The sequence below is a fragment of the Canis lupus genome, chromosome 14 (assembly GCF_003254725.2).
Source record: "Canis lupus dingo isolate Sandy chromosome 14, ASM325472v2, whole genome shotgun sequence".
NCBI lineage: Eukaryota > Metazoa > Chordata > Mammalia > Carnivora > Canidae > Canis > Canis lupus.
The window spans coordinates 7962821-7987822 of NC_064256.1; the positions used below are offsets into that span (position 1 = coordinate 7962821).

General features: G+C 44.8%; 1 long non-coding RNA gene across 1 annotated transcript; it reads right to left on the reverse strand.

The window, feature by feature from the left end:
- Nucleotides 1-1794: 1794 nt before the first annotated feature.
- Nucleotides 1795-24262, reverse strand: LOC118350646 (uncharacterized). The gene is made up of 3 exons (XR_004804854.2): nucleotides 23885-24262; nucleotides 10853-11066; nucleotides 1795-6160 (listed from the first exon to the last, which is right to left on the reverse strand). It is a non-coding gene; the product is annotated as an uncharacterized LOC118350646 (long non-coding RNA).
- Nucleotides 24263-25002: the final 740 nt, after the last annotated feature.

Consider the following 25002-nt stretch of genomic DNA (forward strand, 5'->3'; position numbering starts at 1 on the left):
CGGGGGGTTGCTCAAATGTAAGTAGTCATGACTCCCCACCAGCAGAACTATAAGAATGGCGAGTTCCTTGGAAAGACCTCTTTGATACGTTAACCACTCTGGCTGGCTTTTCCCATATAGTTACACTCTGGAATAAACCTCCATCCTCCTCCACCCTTAGCCTGGGAAGATCAAGATATTGTTGATATCAAGATATTGTTGGGCAGTAGGTTTCATTGTGGAGTTGATTTTCATGCCAGGCCTCCCAATGGGGCCCAGAAGGCAGTGGTTGACCTCACTGTGTGCTGCTGATGGCAATGGGATCAGAAGGCCAGTGATCTAGGAAAAAGCCTGCCAGCTGTCTCCCCAGAGGGTACTCTGTGTCACACTCAGCCTCCACTTCGTTTGCAAGAACAGGTTCAGTTGGAGAATACCTGGGACCTCCTGCTGAATGCAGGTCAGAAGGAGAGCCCCCTAGTCTCCCAGTGGAGGCCTTGTTTTGAGTCTTGCAAAGGCAAAGTGACTAACTTGGCCACAGAGTCAAGAAGAAAGAGCTCTGGGCTGGAATTAGGAAAATTGGCTTTGACTCCAGTACTGCCGTAAGTTATCATGTAAGTCAAGACAAGTAATGTCCCCTCCCTAAGACTCTTTTCATCACCTGCTTCATGGTGGAATAGAATAACCAAGCAGGGTTGTCAGCACAGATGTAGAAACCTGGCCATACCCTTGTCTTCACTAAAAAAATTGGCCCAGCCAGCAGGAACCCCAAGACCTTGGAATCTGGGACTATAGAACGGCAAGTAGCAGAGTGGGCTGCTCTCTTTGGATCTGGCCTCTGGCTGGCTGAGCTTCTGGTGGCCATGGGCTCTCTCTTCCACATCAGGCCCTCCATCTTATGCCTTCTTAGCTTCTCTTGGCTGGCAGCTTTCTGTATTAAGCGAGGATGCCACAGCCCCTAAATGCTTCCTAACAACACAGGTGAAAATCCATTCATTCCATCATTCAACAACTTCAATTAGTCACATGTCACTTTTACTCAGATTGCTTTCTCAGTACCTGTTCCTTGACCATCAAATGTTATCCCAGCCCCTGCCCTTGACAGTTGAGGCTTTGCCCTCAACATTTCCCTGTACATGGGTCCAACCTGTTTTCTAGAGGCACCATCATCCCCATCATCATTTTGCCAATGTCCACATCTGAATCTGAGAGTCCTGGAAAATCCTTGTCCACTTTCTTCTCTTCCACTGTGCTGGTGTTCCTCCCACTTAGCCACAATCTGTTTCCCCATATCTGGTTTCCAATCACTGGGAAGGGATTGCTGAGCCAAGGTCACAACATTGCAGGACCCTAAGTTCAGGTCTTGCTTCTGATAGAGGAGCAATTGTGCTCATTGCTCTTTTGGGCAGAGGTGAAGGTAGCTGAGCAGCAAATGATTAAATTTGGAAAACCTGCCAAGGATCCAGTGGCATAAAGCCAAGAGTTGGATTCAAACTGAGAGGTGGAGTAGGTGCCAGCTCAGCTGGTGTGGACAAATTTTGCAACCAACATTCAGAAAAGGGATCATTCAGGTTGGAGAAAACTGGCCGGCTACACACTGACACTTGGACTGAACCCCAAAAGATAAGTAGGGCCTAGAGTGGGGAGTGGGAAAGAAAGGAAGACAGATAGGTGAGAGCAACTGTATTAAGCAATGGATCTCAACTCTGTTTGCACTTTAGAATCACCTTGGAATAAATCTGAAGATGGTATAAAGATATTCAGGCCATACTCTCAAGAAACTTCAAAATTCCAATGGTCTCAGGTGAGGACCAGGCATTTGTAGTTTTTAAATGTTCACTTGTACTTTGTGATTTATTGGCAATTAATCGTGTTCCATGCTATCAGAAATTATTTTTAATTTGTAATTATCTCTAATATAGTTCAAGGGACTACACAGTAGTGGTTTAGAGGGAAGTCCTTTCTGCTGGAATCCTGTATCCCTGATCACTGACCCTCTGACCAGGACTAATATCCTGAACTTCCTAAATTTTTTGTTGTTTCTTTTGTAGAATGGTGATGATGAGAGTACTTACATCTCACATACCTGCTTTGTGGCTCACAGGAGATAATGCCTTCATGTGTTGAGTGCTAAAATGCTGGGCTCTGCTCATGTTCAATAGCTCTCGGTGATTCTAATGTGTGACCAGGACTGAGGCTCTCCAGCACAAAGTGATGGACAAAATGGGCTGTCTGGGGGACTCCCCAGACAACATACCCCCCTGGATATTGGGGAAGATCCATATAAGAGGAAGGAGGAGTTGAAAACTTTGGGGCTATATTATGGAACAGTGTAATGACAGGGTGAAATGTTGGGGCTTCATCCTGTTAAACACAACAGGACCCCAGGTTTTAGGGTTTAAGGATGGTGAGTGACATGATGAATGTGACACTTCAGGAATCTGGAGGTTATGCAGCCTTGCTTGGAGGGAGAGAGATGGAGTCAAGAGAACAGGCTGGGATCAAAGCAGGCCATGGAAATTACAAAAGAAGGGGTGAGTGTGAGGTGAAGCGCAAAGGAAGAATCAACAGGACTTAGGACCTTGTGGGCATAAGAGCTTAGAGGATTGAGGGAAGAAAAATATATTTAAGTTTTCAAGTCTAGCGAGACTAAAGAAATAACCCCCATGTTGGTTAGGATTATATTAAACTCTGAGTATTAGACACTCAAATCAACAATGGCTTAAACAAAATAGAAGTTTCTTTCTCTACTGGTTGTATGTCCAGAGATCTGCAATTCAAAACTGGGAAGGCAGCCCTATTCCACAAAGTTCTTGGAGATCCAGGGTTCTGACAATTCACTCATCTGCCATCTTGGGGTGTGGTCCTTATTCTCATGGTACCAGCTGGTGGCACTTGAGTTCCAGCATCTGTATGGAGAAAGGAATGAAAAACTGGCAAAAGGAAAGAGGCAGGGTCACTTGAGGAAGATTCCTTATAGCTGCCACTCATCATTTCCACTCATATTCCACTTCTAGAAATGAGTCTTGTGACCACACCTATTTGCAAGAGATGCTAAGAGTGTGATCTTTGTTTTCTAAGTGGCCTTTTCTAAGTACCCAGCTAAAAATTCCATGATATCGGCCATGGTAGAAGTAGATTCTGTTTCTATAAAAGAAGAGGGATTTAGATAGTGAGGGGAGAGCTAACAGTCTGTGCCATTGCCTCATTTCCTTAAATGGTGAAGTTGAAACATGGAGTCAGTTTAGGAAAGCATTTGTTTCTGAATATGCTGAGTTTGAAACAGGGGCAGTCGGGTCCAGGCCTAGGGGCTGTGGGAGGTAGAATTCTAAGATGGCCCCAGGATTTCTGACCCTCTGGTGTATACACCCTGTATAAACCTCTCCCTGTGGGTGGGATGTGTGAATATGGTGGGATGCAAGTCAAACTGTGGGAAGTTAGTGAGGAAATGGCTGATGAGCAAGGGGAGGTAGACATTAACAACGAAAGGCCTTAGCACAGCACACAAAACTCTCCATGAGTTGGCCATGATCTCACTCTCCAGACTCTTGTATCTCCAGACTCTTTTCCTTTTACATCCATTCAGAGGTTGACTCTCAGGCTTCTGATTCGAGAAACGGGGTGGACACAATAGAAAACACTGGAAACAATAGAAAAAGCACGGATTTGAGGAAGAAGACAAGGAGGTTGATTTTGATTGAGTTTGGGTATCTGTGAGAATACCAGGTGGAGAGACTGCAGAAACAGTTGAAATACTCAGAGGGATGGGAAGACATAAATGTCAATGGCCTTGAAGGATCATTTCCCTTTTTTGTAAATTAGCAGTTTGTTGGCTCAGCAGGTCTGAATCAGCTCACGGGAAGAATGGCTCAGCCCAGCACTGAGCTCTGAGATGCTACTTCCTTGACCACAGAGCTGCCACTGTCACAGGGCTGCGTGGATGTGTCTGTTCCCCTGTCTCTATAAATAGGTAGAGTTAAGGGAACAGAGTCCCTCTCAACCAAATGGTTCTAGTCTCATCTTTAGATGTCGCCATCAATATCTGTGAAACAGACTCTAGGAAAAAGACTAAAAAAGCTATCTTTATTTAGCCTGGAGAAGAGAGGGAGGGAGAACTGTGAATTTGCTAGGAATAAACGGGGCTGCTTTTATCTTTTTGTCCTCAAGGAGGCCGGAGGAGGTCGACTTGGGATACAGTTCCGCAGGGTTGATTCTCCAGGAGGTGGGGAGTCGGGGTTTTTGCACACACACCCTCCCCTGCCTCCGCCTACCAGGGGTCATTTGGCGATGTCTGGAGACATTTTTAGTTATCATGACAGGCAGAGGGTGGGCGGGCAGTGCTATTGGCACCTAGTGGGTAGAAGCTAAGGATGCTGCAATGCAGGGGTCAGCCCCCCAACAAAGAATTATGAAGCCCCAACTGTCAATAGTGCCAGATTGAGAGACCCTGAATTGGAGGAATTTTAATTACTTATTTCTTTTGAGGCAAAGAACAAATAGTCAATCCATGCGCCTTAAGGGAAAGGGTACTTTATTTTCATGTTTGTTGAAGGATCTAAGCGGTTGGGAACTGGGATTAGAACCGTGACAGCTGTCAGGAATCCATCTCTCTCAACCACCTCTTTGTTTCTAGTTGCCTGCTCCCGCCTCCTCTCACTGCTGTTTGGCCGAGCCTTTTAAAATTCCAGGAAAAGCAGTCTGATAGGCTTAGCCAGTCACCACTGCTCCAAGTCTCTGCATGCGGGCCACCTTCCGGAGCTCTGGCCAGCTTGTCCATGGAATAATACCGCTTGGGCAGCAGTCCACTTCCCCCTACCCCATTCAATTAGAGGCCACTCTTATAAGGAACAGTCTAGACATATTCCCTGGATAGGAGAGCTGAACCAAGGCAGTGTGAGTCAGAAGGGGCTCTTGGAATCAAATGCACCATGGCCAGCTTTTGTATTTAGTGGCCACTGTATGGGATGGTGCAGGTGCTGAACATTTGATCATTGCAGAAAGTTCTATTGAACAACACTGCTCCAAGGAAAATTACTGACTGAACCAGAGGGATCGGATATAAATGGAAAATACATTTTAGGGTCAGCCCTAAAGAGAAATCGGAGTTGTCTTTTACTGATCTGCAGTCATTAGTGCTAGGTATGTGTGAAATACTGTGAGCAACTGTGCCTGTTCCCGAGTTTATGCCTTGGTGTGGAATGTCACCCAGGGATTATATGCTCCTGCTCACTGAAGCGAGGGCTTGGAGAATAATTTTACCTGAGGAGGATTGCTGTGACTTACCCATTTGGAAGGGTGCTATAAATGTGTAAGAGTAAAGAATAGTTGAAGAGCTCTGTATAGTGCATAATAAGCTTTTCAAACACCATGACAATAGATGACACACAGAAATTTACAGCTCAGGTGAACAAATGAGTGTGACCAGTTGCTAGGCTGACTGGCATGCCCATGGGGGCCTCTGAGGCCTTTCTTCCTTAGCTTCTATCTTTCTTGCCCTCCCTTATCCTTCCCTGGTCTTATTTTTCCTCTAAAGAGAACAAATTTTCTTCACCCTGTGTGGTTGTCATTACTGCTGTTCATCAAATATTCCCAACCCTCTGCCTTCCAGGCACAGGATAGGATTGCTCTCTCGTCCCTCGTGACTGGGAGCTGAGCCCATGTGACTAGTTCTGGCTAGTGGCTGCAAATGCTCTGTACTTCTCCATCAGAGCTTAAGGTCCCTTTCTGGCACAGCAACCAGCAACGTTCAAGTTGGCAGCTGTTCTGCCATCGTGGGTTCCTGGGTGACCACCATGTTCAATGGGCTCTGTCAATCCTTGATGGAAATGTAATGTGAGCAGGAAATTAAGCTGTGTTGTTTTCAGACACTGAGATTTGGGGATTGTTGTTTTACTGGGGCATAATCTAACCAATTTACCCCATGCCCTGTACCTTTCACATATTCATACCCCCAGCTGTCTGCAGCATTGCAATTGGCCATGTCCATTGGCTGGGGTTGTTTCCTGTTACTCAGAAAAAGAAATGGGGGGCACCTGGGTGGCTCAGTCGGTTGAGCGTCAGCCTTCAGCTCAGGTCATGATCCCAGGGTCCTGGGATTAAGTCCTCATTAGGCTCCCTTCTCAGCAGGGAGTCTGCTTCTCCCTTTCCTTCTGCCACTCCCCTTGCTTGCAGTCTCTTGCTCTCTCTGTCAAATGAATAAATAAAATCATGTAAAAAAAAAAAGAAAGAAAGAAAAGAAAAGAAAAAGAAGTGAGTTGAAACTTTCTATATTTGTACCAGTCACCAAACTTGAATGTTTATATGATTAATCTTTTTTTACGGATTGGGGTTCTTGATAGTAGAAGAAAGAGCCTTTTCACCTGCTGAGAAGGGGAGACATTTCTTCCTTAAACTGGTTAAGTACCTGCTGTCTCCTTGGTTTTTTGCAGAATGACCTTAAGGCTGACAACTTCCTCGGGAAAGGAACTGATGGTGGTTAGTAACAGCAGAGGAGAAAAAAATACTAGGGAGGAGTTGATGGGAATATGTCCCCTACGACAGAAGTAACCCTGTTAGGGAAATGGACACATAGCTCCTGGGCCAATAAAGGCCTCATGTTCATTCATTCATTCATTCATTCATTAGCAAACAATCCTTGAGCATCTAATATATGCTCTGCCCAGGTGGAGCTTATGTCCGGGTGGGGGTGACAGAGGATGCATAAGTAGACAGACAAAAGTGCAATGGAGGAGTTGAGGAGGGAATGAGATGGAGGGACAGGGGCAGATATGGTCAAGGAAGGCCTCTCAGAAGAGGTGACATAAGAGTGGAGACTTGGAGGAACACCTGGGTGGCTCAGCGGTTGAGGGCAAGATCCTCAGACTGGAGATTAAGTCCTGCATCGGACTTCCTGCAGGGAGCCTGCTTCTCCCTCTCCCTGTGTCTCTGCCTCTCTCTCTGTATCTGTCATGAATAAATAAATAAATCTTAAAAAAAAAAGAGTGGAAACCTGGAGAAAATGGAGCCAGTTACACAGAACAGAAGAGCATCACAAGAGAGAAACAGCATTCCTGAGGAGGAAAGGTTAGCATACACAATGAATGAGGGGAGGGGACCCAAAGTCAGTAGACGTAAGTGCGGTGGTGCTGGTGTGGTCGGAGGACAGGGGATGAGTCAGAGAGGCAGGGGGGCACCTCTGGGACTTTGGGTCTCCCTCTGGGGGGAGGAGGAAGCCCTCGGAGGAGATTGGGGAGGGGATGATGACCCTGGTAGTTAGTATGATCACTGTACCAACTCTTCAGCTCTGCGGAAGCAGCCATGGGCAATACATAAACAAATGAGCATGACTGTATTCCTATAAAATTTATGTATGGACAATAAAATCTGAATCTCATATTCCCATGTATCACAAAATATTATTCTTTGGAATTTTTTTCCAACCATTTAATAACATGAAAATCATTTTTAGCTCATGGACCAGATTTGGCTTTCTGGCTGCAGCTGGTCAACCCCCCAACTTGGATCACTCGGGCTGAAGGACAAATGAAGCAAAGAAACTAGTTAGAGGGCCCCTGGCTGGCTCAGTCAGTATGGCATGCGACTCTTGATCTTGGAGTTGTGAGTTCGAGTCCCATGTTGGGGGTAGAGTTTAAAAACAAAACCAGAAACTGTTTAGGAGGCTTTTGCAAAATAATCCATCAGGAGGTGATGAGGCTTGACTCCCGTGGTTACGGTGGAGGTGATGAGAAGGTATTGGGGTCTAGGACATGCTGATTTACAAGATGCAGAGGTGAAAGCAGGACACGAGTCAACGATGACTTGGTGGTAGCTCCATTCACTGAGAGACCCCTGGGCTGGAGCAAGCAGGAGTTGTCCTGGGCCAGAAACAGAAACTTTGAGTTTGTTTTTGTCTTGATTGACTTAGCCAGACATGAGCCCAGGGAGCAGTGCATTCCAAACCTGGATTTTTTCCAGAGCCTGTTGCCTACCTGCTGTATAACCTTGGGCAAATCCCTTCTGTTCAATCTTTTGCTGCTCTCAATATGGAGATAATACCTCCTGCCCATCCCTGTCTAGGTCATAGTGGATTTCAGCTGAGATTTCACTTGAACTCGAGTCAGCACTCAGCACACCCTTCCTAGCCAAATCCAACTCTAAATGAATTGATGGGTGATTCTTTAGATTTGGGGGAAAATGGAGAAGCTGCAATCAGTCACCACACAACTGATAACCCCCTGTAATCTTCTCTGTTCTTTCCACGAAGTGCCTCTCCTACTACAGCTGCCTCAGGAAAACAAAACACTCACTGTTTCCTCTTTCTATTCAACATTTCCAACACCAAATATGGGGGGCGGTTTACCCACAATGACCCATTCTCCAATTCTCTGGACACAACTGGATGTTCTAGAATTCAACTCTGACACTAACTGCCTGAGGGTTCAGTCCTACCAGATTGCTTTCACTTCAGACACCAATTGCCAAGTAGTAGGTCCCAGGTTACTTCCACTTCTGTCCAACTTGGTTACAAATCAGGGGTTCCCATAATCCTCTCCTCATGTTTGATACTTTGTTTTGCCATTTTAGGATGCAGGGAAGCACTTGCTTATGTTTGCTGGTTTGTTAACAAAGGAAATGATAAGGGATACATACATATGAACAGCCAGAAGAAGAGGTCCACAGGGCATGGCGCAGAAGGGTCCCAAATGTAGGAGCTTCTGTTCCCATGGAGTTGGAGTATGTCACCCTCCCAGCACGGGGATGCCTTCATCGACCTGGAAGCTCTCTGAACCCCATACCTCAGGGATTTTGTGGAGGCCTTATCATGTAGTAAGATCAAAGATTAACTTCATCTCCCATGCTTCTCCCTTCTTCGGAGAATAGAGGGTGGGTGGAGAGTTCTAAGCTCATGATTATGGCTTAGTTTTTCTTATGGCCAGCCTTTACCCACAAGCCACCAAGAGTCTCCTCATTAGAATAAAAACGCTCTGGGTCAAAGACCAAATGTTAGAACAAAAGATACTCATAGCATCCCTATCTCTTAGGAAATTACAAAGGTTATAGGAGCTCTGTGCCAGGAACTAGGACAGAGATCATATATATCTTATTTTGTCACACTGGGTCTTGCCCTTCCCTCCACCCTTCTTAATCTCTCACATCATGCACTCAAAACCCCTGACTGGAGATGTGGAGGAAGGGGATCCTTGTGGGGTTAGGACTGCTCTGTATCTTAACTGTGGTGATGGAGGGATCCCTGAGTGGCTCAGTGGTTTGGCGCCTGCCTTTGGCCCAGGGCGCGATCCTGGAGACCCGGGATCGAATCCCAGGTCGGGCTCCCGGTGCATGGAGCCTGCTTCTCCCTCTGCCTATGTCTCTGCCTCTCTCTCTCTCTCTGTGTGACTATCATAAATCAATAAAAATTAAAAAAAAAAAGAATCTGACTCTTGACTTTGGCTCAGATCATGATCTCAGGGTTGTGAGATCGAGCCCCAAGTTGGGCTCTCCACTGGGCATAGAGCCTGCTTCAAATTCTCTCTCTCCCTCTGCCTCTGCTCCTCCCCCACCCCACCCTGGCTCGAGGTTCTCTCTCCCTCTCTCTGTCTCTTGGCTTGTCAGTCCCACTCAACAAGTTAGAAGCTGACCTAACCTTGTGAGTGAGCAAAATCCCCTCACTGGGTTCATCAAACAATTCCCTCTACTTTTACCTATGTCTGACATTTTTCATTAAATAAAGGTCAACAAATCTATCCCCCCAACCAGCCAAACTCAATCATCTATTTATCAAAGTTGAGAAACTTTAATCTACTTCACCATAGAAATAAGAAAATTCTCTAAACACTATGCCAGGTAAAGAATTGTATTATGGTAAAAACAACATGTGCTAAGCACCTATTCTGCACCAGCCCCTACATTTGAAAGTTAGAGATTCAGGGATGAGTGCAAGAACCCAGGCCATGGGGTGCTCAGATGGGTAGGAGGAGGGAAGTGGAGATGGTGTGGGCTGAAGGAGTTCTTCAGATGATTTGAATATGGGACCTGTGTCCTGTTCCCTCTTTCCACAATTAATAATCACCCATCTATCCCAAGAGGATGAATTTGTGTGCTTTGGGCTTAAGGGCCCCTCCATGCTCAGCTGCAGTCTAAAAGCCCAGGGCATGGGGGATCCCTGGGTGGCTCAGTGGTTTGGCGCCTGCCTTTGGCCCAGGGCATGATCCTGGAGACCCAGGATCGAGTCCCATGTCGGGCTCCCAGTGCATGGAGCCTGCTTCTCCCTCTGCCTATGTCTCTGCCTCTCTCTCTCTATGTCTATCATAAATAAATAAATAAACAAACAAATAAATAAATAAATATCTTTTAAAAAATAAAAAAATAAAAAAATAAAAGCCCAGGGCTTCATAAGGGAAAGAATGATAATCAAAATTGCTATAATATAATCATATCATCTACTCCTGATATGGCGTCCTGGGACTCTAGCTCCACAAGACACTTAACATGTATTCCTTGAACATGAGCCCCACCGTGCAGGAAGTTAAGGGAACCGTGTGCAGTCCTCTAGTGTAAAACCCTCCTCAGAAACCCACAAGGTGCAGTAGAATTTATTTATTTATTTATTTTTAAATTTTTTATTTATTTGTGATAGAGAGAGAGAGAGAGAATGAGGCAGAGACACAGGCAGAGGGAGAAGCAGGCTCCATGCACCGGGAGCCCGACGTGGGATTCGATCCCGGGTCTCCAGGATCGCGCCCTGGGCCAAAGGCAGGCGCTAAACCGCTGCGCCACCCAGGGATCCCGGTGCAGTAGAATTTAAAGACTCAGGCAAATCCCTCAATAAGCCTGTTTAACTTTGTTTAAATCAGCAATTCTTCAATTTATTGGACACCTATCACTATCACTTGCTTACCTGGTGTTTGGAGAAAGGCACTTTGGCTATGCTGGTGAGCTCTTGCTACCTGTCTGCCAGGTGTTGCATGGTTTCCATTCCTTTTGCTGCAGGTGTGAGAGCTCCGGCTGTCTTCCCTTTGCCTACCCTTTCTTTGCTGCTCTGGAAGGGTAGGGGGCTTCTGTCTTCCCAGAGGGGCAGAGAGTGCTAGGCTGCTGAGCCATCAGGTGGTATTCTGAAATAAAAGAGGAGGGAGAAGGAGTTTCCTAAGAAGAGGAGGAGCCTTACCTGAAAAGAGCACAGGGGGTAGACTTGGCCAAAACCCACTGCAAGGAGGGTTATTTGAAACCTTGGCACCCAGTGGAAGCTGAGTCATTGCCTGGGAGCACCCCCTCCTCCATTCTAACAGTTACTGCCACCTTGCACACCCAGGCATCCCATCACTGCCCTTTCTGCCAGCGTTCACCCTGGATGTCATTGTTCATGCTCTCACCCCTAAGAAATAATCTCTGTAAAACATCTTGGCATTTGTGCTTTTCCTTCTTACATTTTATGTCTATACCTTTAAAAAGTATATAAATAACATATGAATATAGTGTCCTTTACCAAGAAAATGGAGACATAATGAATAAAGCTAACATCTCCTCAGACTTCCACAACCACCAGGAGAAACACTATTATGAATTTGATGAGTTCCTTCCAATTGTTTAAAATGCATTTTATGTACATAATTGTGTTCACAGAAAATATGTAACTGTTCTGCAGTTTTATTTACATAAACCAAGTTTTGCTATACATATCATCTGGGGCTTTATTTTTTTCTTTTTCACTGAACACTGTCTTTTGAGATCTACTCAAAGTGATACATATTGATCTATTTTTTTTTTTTTTACCATAGGAGAAATTTTTATAACTTAAAGAAAATCTTTTAAAGTACAAAACAGGGATCCCTGGGTGGCTCAGCAGTTTGGGGCCTGCCTTTGGCCCAGGGCGCGATCCTGGAGTCCCGGGATCGAGTCCCACATCGGGCTCCGGGCATGGAGCCTGCTTCTCCCTCTGCCTGTGTCTCTGCCTCTCTCTCTCTCTCTCTATGTCTATGTCTATCATAAATGAATAAATAAATCTTAAAAAAAAAGTACAAAACAAAACCTAGATGCCATAAAAGAAAAGATTGAGAGGGGCACCTGGCTGGCTTAGTGGAGAGAGCATGACTCTCGATCTTGGGGTTGTGAGTTCAAGCCCCACTTTGGGCATAGAGATTACTTAATTAAAAAAAAAAAAGATTGATAGATTTAGCTATGTAGAAACAAAAACTAGTCTGTAAGGCAAAAGCCACCATAAGAAGAGTCAGATGACTAACGATGATTACTTACATGTGCATTTACATTTCATATCATGGGAAAATGGATAATTTCCCTCTTGTTAGTTTTACTGAGAAGTTGACAAATAAAATTATAAGATATTTAAATTGAACATTGTGATGATTTGATATATGTATACATCATGAAAGGATGCCTCCATCTAGTTGATTAACATATCCATCACCTTACACATCAATTTTTTTTTTAAGATTTTATTTATTTATTCATGAGAGACATACAGAGAGAGACAGAGAGACAGAGGCAGAGACACAGGCAGAGGGAGAAGCAGGCTCCACGCAGAGAGCCCGACATGGGACTCGATCCCAGGACTCCAGGATTACGCCCTGGGCTGAAGGCAGGTGCCAAACTGCTGAGCCACCCAGGGATCCCTAGATTTTATTTTTTAAATAATTCTCTACACCCAATGTGGGGCTCAAACTCACAACCTGGAGATCAAGAGTTGCTCTACCAACTGAACCAGCCAGGAGCCCCTACTTATCTTTTTTTTTTTTTTTTTTTTTTTAATGAGAACATTTAAGTTCTCTCTTAGCAAATTTCAGTTATACAATATGATAGTATCAACTGTAGTCACTATGTCACACATTAAATCCTAGACCTTATTCATCTTATGGCTGTAAGTTTGTATTCTTTTACCAACTTCTCACTATTTTTCCTATTCCCAGCCCTTGGCAACCACTTTTCTACTCTGTTTGTATGAGTTTGACTCTTCTTGTTTGTTTGTTAGATTCCACATATAAGTGGCACCATGCAGTATTTGTCTTTCTGTCTGGCTTATTGCATTTTGCATAATGTCCTCAAAGTCCATCTATGTTGCTGCAAACGGCTGGAAATGGCTGGATAATATTCCATTGCATATATGTGTGTATACACACACACACACACACACATATATCATATCTTTTTTATCCATTCACATTTTGGGGAGCACATAGGTTATTTTCATATCTTGGCTATTATGAACAATGCTGCAATGAACTTGAGAGTGTAAATATCTTTGATATCCTGTTTTCATTTCCTTTGAATATAAATCCAGAAGAATGGTTGCTGGATCATATCGTGGTTCTACTTTTAATTTTTTCGAAAACCTCCATACTGTTTTTCCGTAGTGGCTGCACCAGTTTGCATTCCCACCAACAGTGCACACCACATGCTCACCAACACTTATCTGTTGTCTTTTTTATGACAGCCATTCTAATAGGTGTGAGAAGTCAGATCTCATTGCAGTTTTTATTAGCATTTCCTTGATGTTCAGCACCTTTTCATATACTTGTTGGCCATCTGTATGTCTTCTTTGGAAAAATGTTTATTTAGTTCCTCTGCCCATTTTTAAAAAAGAGATCTTATTTGTTTACTTGAGAGAAAGAGAGAGAGGTACGCGCCCATACTCTCTATTGGGTTGTATGAATTCTTTATAACTTTTGGATATTAACCTCTTATCAGATATATGATTTACAAATATTTTTTCCTACTCTATAAGTTGCTTTTTGTTGATGGTTTCCTTTGCTGTGCAGAAGATTTTCAAGATTTCAAGGGACATTGGGATGTTGCCACACTGAAGGTCCTTGCGTGGGTCTCCCTGCACATGGGTTTGAATGAACGGCAGTGGAGCTACCGCTGGATTGCCAACAAAACCAATGATCAGACTTATACCTAGGCCAGTGCTGTGCAAGGGTGCTATTTCCCTACTTCAGTGACAACCCTTGAAATGGTCAAACGTTAAAATTTTTACTTAGCCTCCACATAGTTTTCAAGAGAAAACAAAATGAAGCAAAAACAAACCCACATCTGCAAGGAGAAATCTAAATCCCATCCTCCCTCTCCGTCTCGCCACATCCCTCCCCCAGCCACCCACCACCTCTTACTGCCACCACTGCCAAAGCCACCAACAGGGCTTGCCCCTCGACTCCCTCCCCACAACAGCTATGGAGTGCTCTTTTTATTTCAAAAATAAATATTTCAAAAACCGAGACAAGTAAAGAGAATACTATAATAAAGCACCCATACTCCCACTTTATCAAACACTCAGCTTTATCAATTTTTAACATTTTTTGTATTTACTTCCCATGCATGTTTTTATACTTTTCCTACAAATTTATGTGGTAACCATAACCATAAACAATATATAGTCTAGTTTTGCATATTTTGGAACTTTTTATAAATGGCATTAGACACCATGCATTTTTCTGTTACTTACTTGATTTAGATCCTCTGGCTTCAGAGGCATCTACATTGATATATGTAGCTCTTGTTCACTTACTGTTAATAGAGGCCTTGTATTTTGTTATCCACTCTCTTGTGATCTCAGTTTTTCATTATTAAACAGTGCTGGGATGAGCATTCCTGTTTATAGTCTCTTTATTCATATGCATGGTGATTTCTCCAAGGAATCTGTCCAGGAGTGGGATTGGTGGGAGTAAGGACATACCCCTCCAGCTCTACTGGATTTTCCCAAATTGCTTTTGAAAGTGGTTATACCAGTTTACACCCATAAAACTGTAAGTGTGTATTAATACGAAATGTCTACTGACAATGGCTTGATGTATATTTAATGTGCAATTGCTGATGACTTGATGTTGAGCAGTTTTTCAGATTGGCTTATTGACCATTTGAAGTGCCTATGTGCACCATTTGTCATTTTTTTAGTGTGTCTTTCTAAAAAAATTGACTTGGAGGACTTTTTAATACATTCTAGATGCTAACTCATTGCTGGTTATTTGCATTGCAAAAAGTCTCTCCAGTCTGTGTTTTGTGGTTAACTGCGTTCATAGTATCTTTTGTTGTACAAAACCTCTTAATTTTAATGAGGTCAAATTTATCGGTCATTTTCTGTAATTGGGAGGTTTTGTGTCTTGTTTAAGATACCTTCTCTTCCCAATCCGAAATCACAAAGATATTCTACTCTGGTTTCTTCCAAGAATTACAAAGTTTCGCTTTTCACATTGAAGTCTTTACTCTAGAAAGAATTTTTGTCTGGTATCTATGATGATTGATTATCCAATAAAGATAATAATTTGTCCCAGCATATAAAATAGTCCTTCTTTTCCCTACTAATATAATCAGCCTCTCTCATATATCAGGTTTCCGAATATGAGTGAGTTTATTATCTGAACTGTAGTCTGTTTGCATCCATGAGGCTACTTTTCTGTCCCTGTGCTAATACCACACTGTCTTAGTTAGTACGACTTTATAATAAATCTTCATATCTTGTATGGAAAGTTTCCCCCTCCCCGTCTCCACCCCTCTTCACAATTATCTTCGCTTTCCATTAAAAAAATTTTTTTGGCCTTCCATATTAATATTAGAATAAGCTCAAGTTCCACAAAAAGATTTCACATGAATTTTCATTTGTACTGTATAGGATTTATACACTAAACTCAGAAGAGCTGACACTTTTACGAGAGTATCTTCCAACCCATGAATATTGCCCATGAGCATTTAAAAATCTCCATTTATTCAGATCTTCTTTTATGTTCTTCAATAATATTTTGTGATTTTTCTCCATAAAGATCTTGCATATCTTTTGTTAGAGTTATTCCAAAGTGTCCTAAAGTTTATTGTACTTGTGAATGACCTTTTTTCTGTCATATTTTCTAATTGGTTATTACTTATGTATAGAAATATTATGCATTTTTATGTCAAACTCTTTCAGCAATTTGCTGAGTTCTCTTCATTAGTTTGATTCTTTTTCTGAATATTTTCATGGTAAATAATTCCTAGGACTTTCACTTCTGGGAAGTAGCAGTCTAGATACCCTGACAAGTCTTGTTGCTACCATCAGGTCTATCCTGCAGGAGTTTAAGTAAAATCTCCAGGGGACCACATGAGCTGAAACCAAAGTGTAAGGTTACAAGCATAGAGGAGAGATGGAATCGTCCTGAGTGCACATGCCCATGCTTGTAAGAGGTGCAAGAAAAACTTTTGGCCAGCAGGCAGGCAACCTAAACTCAAACTCCTGCAATAAACTGGGACCCTCAAAGGTAGCTAAGATGACACCAGCCCTGATTCAGTACACCCTTAGACATCTAGAAAAAGCAAACACAAACCTTCTCTGGAGAAATTTATCCTCAATTAGGGCCCAAAGATTTCCACAGATTAATATTTATCAATGTGAACTCAAAGAGTAAAAAATCTCCAGGGGTGACTGGCTTGCTTGATTAGTGGAGCATGCAACTGTTGATCTCAAGATTGTAAGTTTGAGCCTCATGCTGGGTGTAAAGATTACTTTAAAATATTTTTAAAAAAATCTCCATAGAAAGCAAATTCCCATGGGTGAGAGGAGAAACAACCAACAAGAGGGTTAAATCCCTCAGGATATTGGATACTGGAGTCATTAGACAGAGGGATAGAGTAACTACATAGGAAATATAAAGAAATGAGAGACGAAATCACAAAAATGGGCCAGCAATGAAAGATTATCAAAAGTGGGGGGAACTGACCATTCCTGACATGCATGTAGTGCTTTGAGAAATGAAAAATATAATTTTAAAATAAAAAAATTCAGGATTGGGGATGCCTGGGTGGCTCAGAGGTTGAGCATCTGCCTTCGGCTCAGGGTGTGATCCCTGGGGTCCTGGGATGGAATCCCACTTCAGGCTCCTCTCAGGGAACCTGTTTCTCCCTCTGCCTATGTCTCTGCCTCTCTCTGTGTCTCTCATGAATAAATAAATAAAATCTATTAAAAAAATTTCAGGGCTGACTAGCAGATTGGATTCAGTTGGAGACTTAGCTGAGAGATTAGTGAACTGGAAGATCAATACAAGGAATTACAAATAATTTAGTCCAGACAAGGACATAGAAACTATAAAAGAAGTTAAGAGATATAAGATAATCTGGTATATGTTTGACAAGAGTCCAAGAGGGGAAAATAGAGAATTGAAGAGATTATAATTGAGAATTTCCCAAAACTGATGAAATAAATCAATCTTCATTTATCCCAAGCAGGATGTATTATGAAGAAAAATCCACCCCCAATGTGGTGGATAGAACATCCACAATTCTTGGACACTCCTCTCTTCAAAATGGGAGCCTAATTCCCTGTTCCTTGAATATGAGTTTCATTTAATGACTTCTACATCTCTTTGTTTTTCTTCTCTATTTTCCATTTCTTTTTTTCCTTTATTTTCAGGGGAGGTGGGGTGCAGAGAGAGAACTTAAGCAGGCTCCATACCCAGCACAGAGCCTGACTCAGGACTCAATCTTACAACCCTGAGATCACAACCTGAACCGAAATCCAGAGTCAGACACTTAACCGACTAAGCCACCCAGGTGCCCTTCATCTCCCATTTCTTCGTCCTTTCCTTCTTCCTTCTTGAAGATTTCCTCAATCAGACCTTCCAAATCACTCCTCAGCCTGTAATTACCCTATCCTGTTATCGCAACACTTCTATTTTCCATTTCTAATATTCTATTTTAACTATTACATTTTTCATATCCAGGGCTGTGTTTCTGCTTGGTTCCTTTTTAATGTTTTCTTATTTTGTTTCATGTTACTAATATCTTCCTTTATCTTTCTCTGCTTATGAGGCTAATTAGAACATTTGGCCCATCTGTTCTAATATTTATGCTTCTGATGGAATCTGAAATCCAATATGTTGTTTTTCTTTTGAAATATTTGTGCTCCTCAGTGTTCATTTTCCCCTGGGGCTCTGGCTACCCTGTCAGGCAATGAGGACACCCGGACTTCTGTGCTTGTCAGCCCCCATTAGCTCTGTGGACAGGGGGGTGGGGCAGATGAGATCTGGGGTGGAAAGCCCCAGACATCAGAAAACCTCAGTGTGCACCCCACAAAACAACTTCTTGTATCAGACACACACACACACTCCCCCCAAGGATTGGGAGGCGATACTTAGATCATCATTTAGCAGACCTGGGGGTATGCAGAGTGAAGGGTGGGGAAGAGACTATCCAGGGATAATCAGTCTCTATTTTCCTCAGCTGCTCACAGGTAGAGGGCTTCTAGTTCACTCCCACTGACCCCTGGGCCAGAAGTCTGAGTGCACAGAACAGGTACTATTTCTCCCCAAGTGATGGCAGAGGAGACAAAAGAGAGGAACCCCAACAGTTCCCAGGGGGTCCTCAGACCCTTCTTGGTGTTCTCCTCATACAGCTTCTTGGGCACTGATCTCTATGGAAGGAGCCAGAAGTTGTGCTTGTTCAGCACCTTGGTCAGAAACGGAACTGCATCCTTTTCTCATTTCATGGATGCAAAACCTCTTTTGCCTCCGAGGGTATTTATGATAGCTCTGTTATTTTTTTCCTTCTGATTTCCTAGTCTGTTTCTGCTGGCTTGCCTTGTAATGTCGTTTTGGCCTCTGTCTTTCATGTTGGAGGCTTTCTTCAGATGCTGATGATCCTTGCTTGTGTGTTTATGACCAAGAGCCAGAGCCATGGAGCTGTTTGGAAGCTCTGAGCCCTTGGGAGTATGGGAGGTGGTGGTGTCAACTCTGAGCTTCTTTGTAGAGTCCTCTGATGGACCGTTTGGTGTTGGCCTCATCTTGCCCCCTTTTTAGGTCTTTCGTGTTGGGAATCTAGTAGGGAAGAAGGCAAGGCAGTCTCTGCATTCATAAAGCATGCGTTAACTAAATTCCTTCTTTCTTGGATACAGTCTTCATACCCTCATAACTTGATTTTCTCCATCCCAAAAGTCATCCCTCAGACTTCTGCCAGTGTGGGAATGGGCATTGCTCAGCAGCTGGAGCAGGAGGGAGGCTGAGATCTAGGGTCCAACTGGTTCCTGAACAGCTTTCTGCCACTTATCCCTGTGTACCCCCACCCATTACGCCCAGTCTCAGCAGTGTAGGGGCTGCCAGCTTCTGAGTCCTTTGAGGAAGCTAGGGGTTTGCAGAGCTGGTACCCCGCTAACCAGTCAGTGTGCAGTATGGCCTCCTTGGACCTGCTGAGTCAGCAACTTCTCATCCATCCCTGTTTTTCATTGTCTTGTTAGTTTGAATTTCACCCCTTTTTAAAACACAAAAACTTTCTTTTTAAAGCTGGCAGTTAGGGGGCACCTGGGTGGCTCAGTGGTTGAGCGTCTGCCTTCAGCTCGGGTCATGATCCCGGGGTCCTGGCACCAACTCTCACGCTGGGCTCCCTGCATGGAGCCTGCTTCTCCCTCTGCCTGTCTCTGCCTCTCTCTGTGTCTCTCAGGAATGAACAAATAAAATCTTTAAAAGAATAAAAATACAGCTAGCAGTTAATTGCTTATTGCATCCCACATCTTCCTTTGGGTTCATTTTTCTTCTGGCTGAATTATTCTTTCTTGTGGTCAACATCCCGAGGGAGGTAAATTCTCTTTCTATGTCAGAAAATGTCTCCGTTTTGTCTTTGTTCCTGCATGACAATCTAGCTGCATATAAACTCAGAGCTTTAAATATATTACTCCATTGTCTTCTGGCAGATATTGTTGCTAATGGGAAGTTGGCTGAGAGTCTAATGGATGGGCCTTTATTTTATCTGAATGTTCGTGCCCCCTAAAATTTGGATGTTGAAATTCCAACCCTCCAAGGGGATGGCATTTGGAGGTGGGGCCTTTGGAAGGAGCTTAAGTCATGAAGGTGGAGCCCTCATAAGTGGAATTAGTTCCCCTACATAAGAGAATCTAGAGGGATCCCTTGTCCCTACCACCATGTGAGGATATGGCAAGAAGTCTGAGACCCAGAAGAGCACCCTCACCCTACCACGTTGGCATGCAATCTCAGGCCTCCAACCCCAGAATTGTGAGAACTAGACTTCTGTCCTTTGTAATCCACCCAATTTGTGCTGCTGTGTCATAGCAACCCAAACGGACTAAGTCAGTAGTGTTTCTGAAATCTCATTATTCTCTATACTCTGCAGTTTAGTACCATGTGTCTAGGTGCACACTTATTTTTCTTGACCCTGCTTGGCACCTGGAGTGCACTGATCATCAAAGAATTCGTGTCCTCTTCAATCCAGGAAATACTCGGTTTTATCTTTCCAAATGTTACTTCTCCCTTCTCATCTTCTGAGATGCCTATTTTCATATATTGGAGGTTCTTTCAAGCATTCATGAGTCTTAATTAGCCCTTATTTGAATCTCTTCACCTCACACTGCATTCTAGGCTATTTTGTTTTGTTTTTTGTTTTTTGGGGGTTTTTTTAGATTTTTATTTATTTTATTTTATTTATTCATAGAGACACACACACAGAGAGAGAGAGAGGCAGAGAGGCAGAGACACACGCAGAGGGAGAAGCAGGCTCCATGCAGGGAGCCCGACGTGGGTCTCGATCCAGGGTCTCCAGGATCACGCCCTGGGCTACAGGCGGCGCTAAACCGCTGCGCCACCGGGGCTACCCTCTAGGTTATTTTGTACTATCTTCAGATTCACTAATATACTCTATGTTTCAATTGTGGAATGTGTACTTCACATTTTTTAATGGTTAATTTTTTCCCCTCATTTCCAAGACTTTACCTCTTGGTTCATTTTCACCTATTTGAACATCCTGTTCTTTAAAAAAAAAATATTTAAAGATTTATTATTTATTTTAGAGAGAGAGCACAAATGGGAGGGGCAGAGGGAGAGGAAGAAAGAATCTTAAGCAGACTGCGCTCAGCACAGAGCTCATCACAGGGCTCAATCTCACAACCCAGAGATCGGGACCTGAGCAGAAACCAAGAGTCGGATGCCTTACTGACTGCAGCACCCAGGTAGCTCTAAAATTTTTTTATTTAATAGAAGATACTCTTTCTTGAGCCCCTAAACACATTTATTCAAAAGTATTTGTCAACCTATTCTATAAAATTAATGCGGTTCTCATGAGTTTGCCTTCTGATTGTAGATTTTGTTGTCTTTCTTAGCATTAGGATTCCTCTATGTCTTTTTTTTTTTTTTTTCCTCTGTCTTCTAATTTTCAGTGGAAAGTTTCACGGGTTTGGTTTTTTTCCCCTCCCTCTCTTTGGCATTTTTTGTTGTAGTAGTCCCTACTTGGCACCCCAGGGACCCCAGTTCAGAACTAAATCTTTTAATAAGCCATCACCCATGCCTTTGTGGAGTTTAAATATATATTTTTTAAAGTAGGCTTCACACTTAGCATGGAGCCCAACAGGGGGGGCTCAGACTCACCACCGTGAGATCAAGACCTGAGCTGAGATCAAGAGTCAGATGCTCAACTGACTGAGCCACCCAGGTGCCCTTCTGAAGTTTAAATATTAATGGGGAAGGACAGACATTAAACAAATAAATCTAATCTACGTGTCAGGTAGTAATAAGTGCTATGGAAAAAATAAAGCAGGATAAGGAGACAAGGGTTGCAGAGGTGGGGGTTCATTTGAGCAGAGACCAGCATGCTCCTAGGATTCAGGCTGAAGCCAGCCGGCAAGGGTGCAGGAAAGCACGGGGCGGGGGTTCCTTTTGAAGGGGCCTGGCTGGCTCTCTGCCCCCACCCCCTGGTGCAGCCCTCTCCCACTGGTTGCTAAGCCTCTGATACCAATATTCAGACATTAGCTGAGAACCATGAGCACTCCTGAGCGCAGGGAGCCACAGAATTTACTTTAAAGTGAAGCAAGGAGTCAGCAGCGGAGCCTGGGTGAGATGAGGCGGGTGACAGGGGCGCAGCCCTCCTGGGGGTGGGTCTCCTGCTGGAACCATCTGCCTACAGAGCCCGGGAGCTGCTAGCAGGGCCAGACGGGATGGCCTATGAAGATTGAGGAGCCGCAGGGCTGCAGGCTGTGATCTGGCTGTGGCAGGAGGAAAAGCAGAAGGAAGGGGTCCTTCCTAGGACCTGGAGGTACAGGGAACCAAAGAGCCTTTGGGGGACAGGAGTGAGCAGTGGCTGTGAGAGTTTGGTCCCCGGTGGTGCTGCCTCCTGGGGAGCATGTACTGAGCCGGCACTGGGTGAATCAGCCACTGCCCTTGAAGGGCCTAGATGGGCTGAGGGTGAAAAAGCCACCTCCTCTACTACAAAGAAAAGGTGCCAGGGTGCCTGGGTGATGCAGTGGGTTAAGCGCCTGCCTTTGGCTGAGGTCACGATCATGGATCCTGGGATGGAGTCCCACGTGGGGCTCCCTGCTCAGGAGGGAGTCGGCTTCCCCCTCTCCCTCTGCTCCTCCACCCAGCACTGTGCTCTCTGCTCGCTTTCAAATAAATAAATAAATAAACAAACAAACAATCTTTTTTAAAAAGGTGCCAGAGTGGCCCCAGCTGAGGTTAGCCAAGAGGGACAGTCCGCCTAAAAACACAGAGGCCGCTTTTAGGCAAACAGGCCTGTGTGGTAGAAGGCAGAAAGGGGCCGCGGCCACCCCCTGGCTGAATCCAGACAGGCCCATCGTGGGGCCCACCTCAGAATAGCCACAGGCCCAACTGACCAATGGGCTACGTACCATTAGGCACACTTAACGAAAAAGGGAAAATGCTATATGTCACCACACCTCCTTCTCTTCCCCCTTTAAAAACAGCCCCTACCCACTGCCTCAGGCAGACAGCCGCACCTCTGCTCCCTGTGGGGTGGACTCAATCAACTTCTATCTCCTTTGTTGTGCCTCAGGTGAATCCTTCCGTGGCCGCCCCATGGGCTTGACATGACAGTCGCCCCGCATTTGGGACAGACACCACATTTAGACACTAAGCTAAATGACTCATTTAATCCTCAGGCGACTCTTGTGGTAATGCCTTAAGTAATCCCATCTCTCAGTGTAACTGAGAGGAAAAAGAGGATTGGAAGATTAATGTTAAAAAGGAAAAACAAGCCCAAACTGGAGTCATATGCCCCCCACAACAGCAAACCAAGACTTACAGTTTCAATCTATTCCAGGAATAGGAATTATCTTATTTTTTATTTAAGTATATATACATATATTTTTTTATTAAGTAAATTCCACACCCAACGTGGGATTCGGACTTGCGACCCTGATTTCAAGAGTTCCCTGTTCCCCGGACTGTGGACTGAGCCAGCCAGGTGCTTCGAAGAATGTGATCTTTTAAAAGGCAATCTGGAAACACCTAGTTGGTTCAGTGGTTGAGCACCTGCCTTTAGCTCAGGGTGCGATCCTGGGGTTCTGGGATCAAGTCCCACAGAATAAATAAATAAAATAAATGAATAAATAAATAAAAATCTTTTTAAAAATAAAAATAAACTAAAAAGAAAAGTCAATCTGAAATTTTCTGATCAGCCCTAGTGAAGTCATGTGCATGATAAAAACCCTGCCCATCCCTTCTCCCCAAAAGGAAGACCCTGCCTGAAACAATCCTTTCTTTACTTTTTCCAATAACTTCTTCCTCTTCTTTTTAAAATGTATTCATGAGAGACTCAGAGACAGAGGCAGAGACACAGGCAGAGGGAGAAGCAGGCTCCATGCAGGGAGCCCGACGTGCGACGCGATTCCAGGTCTCCAGGATCAGGCCCTGGGCTGCAGGCGGCGCTAAACCGCGGAGCCACCCGGGCGTCCCTGGATTTTGTTTTCTTAACAGTAAATTCTTGCACGTCACCCAGCTGGTTAGCGGGGACTTGAACCCGGGTCTGCAGGACTACCAGCCCTGCGCTGCCATCCCAGCGGGCAGGGGCACCGGGGGAGCTGGTTAAAGAGGCCTGGTGGAGAAGAGATGGCCAAGGCTGGGAGGGCTGAGCATCCAGAAAGAGCCTGTGTCTGAGCCAGGGGTGGGGAAGGAGAGGCCCCCCTGGGTTTGAAGCTATTTGCCCTGCCCAGCCGCCAACTCACCTGCCCGCTGGCCCTGACACCCTCCGTGCCAACCGGCGCGGGGTACGGGGCTCCCCTGGGGCCTGAGTCCATCCCAGCGGCGGCTTTGAGGAGAGGCGCTAAGCGCCACCACCCATCCCATCCTTCAGGCACGTCGTCTCCAAACCGAGGGCACAAAGCTCCGAGGGAGCGCTGCTCTCTGCCCGAGGCTTCTTTTAATATGTAACCATCTGCGGATGTAATAGGGTGGGATAGAGGTTAAACCTCGAATTTCTCCCCGTAACGGAGTTTACAATGCATTCATTCAATCAGCAAAAGCTTGTTAGTTGTCTGCTGGGCTCGGCAAGCAGAGCCGAGCTCCCGGGGGTGTGGGCAGCTGCGGCCGCTCCACCCCCGCGGCCCTCCCGCCGCCCCGCGTCCGCCTCGACCGCAGGCGCTGAGCTCGCGCGCCCCCTCGTGGGGCCTCCAGCCGCGGCGCCGTCCGGGGCGCTCACCCTGGGCCGGCCACCGAGGGGCCCTCCAAAGCCAGGGGAGGACGGCGCGGGCGGTGCCTGGCGGAGCCCTCGGTCCCCCTTGGTCCCCGAGGTCCGATTCGACGATCCAGACGCCTCGCCCTTCCTGGACGCTGGTGGCCAACCCCTACCTGCCTGCAAAAGGGCCCCTTCTTCCTCCTTCATGCTGGCTCCCAGCTCACCCTCTCTGGGGTTTCTGCTCCAGCAGAAAATGAGTGACTGAAGAACAATCGACTCTGAACCAGACTGAGGAAATTCTCTTAGTCAAACTCCTTCAAGGTCTTCACCAATTTTTCCTAAGCCTCACTTGAAAATTGCACTGAGCTTCCAGTTCTAGGCATCAGACACAACACTTACCTCTGCCCCACCTGGGCTCCGTTAATACGATGAAATGCCACTGAGAGAAATCAAACAAGACCTAAATACTTGGGGAGATATACTGCGTTCACAGATTGGAAGACAACATAGTGAAGATGTCAATTCTAAACAAATTGATCTATAGGTTATAGCAATTTCTATTAAACTCCCAGCAAGGTTTTTTGCAGAAAGAGACAAGCTTATTCTAAAGTTTATGTGGAAATGCACAAGCGCTCTAGGAGCTAAAAGAATTTTGAAAAAGAATAATAC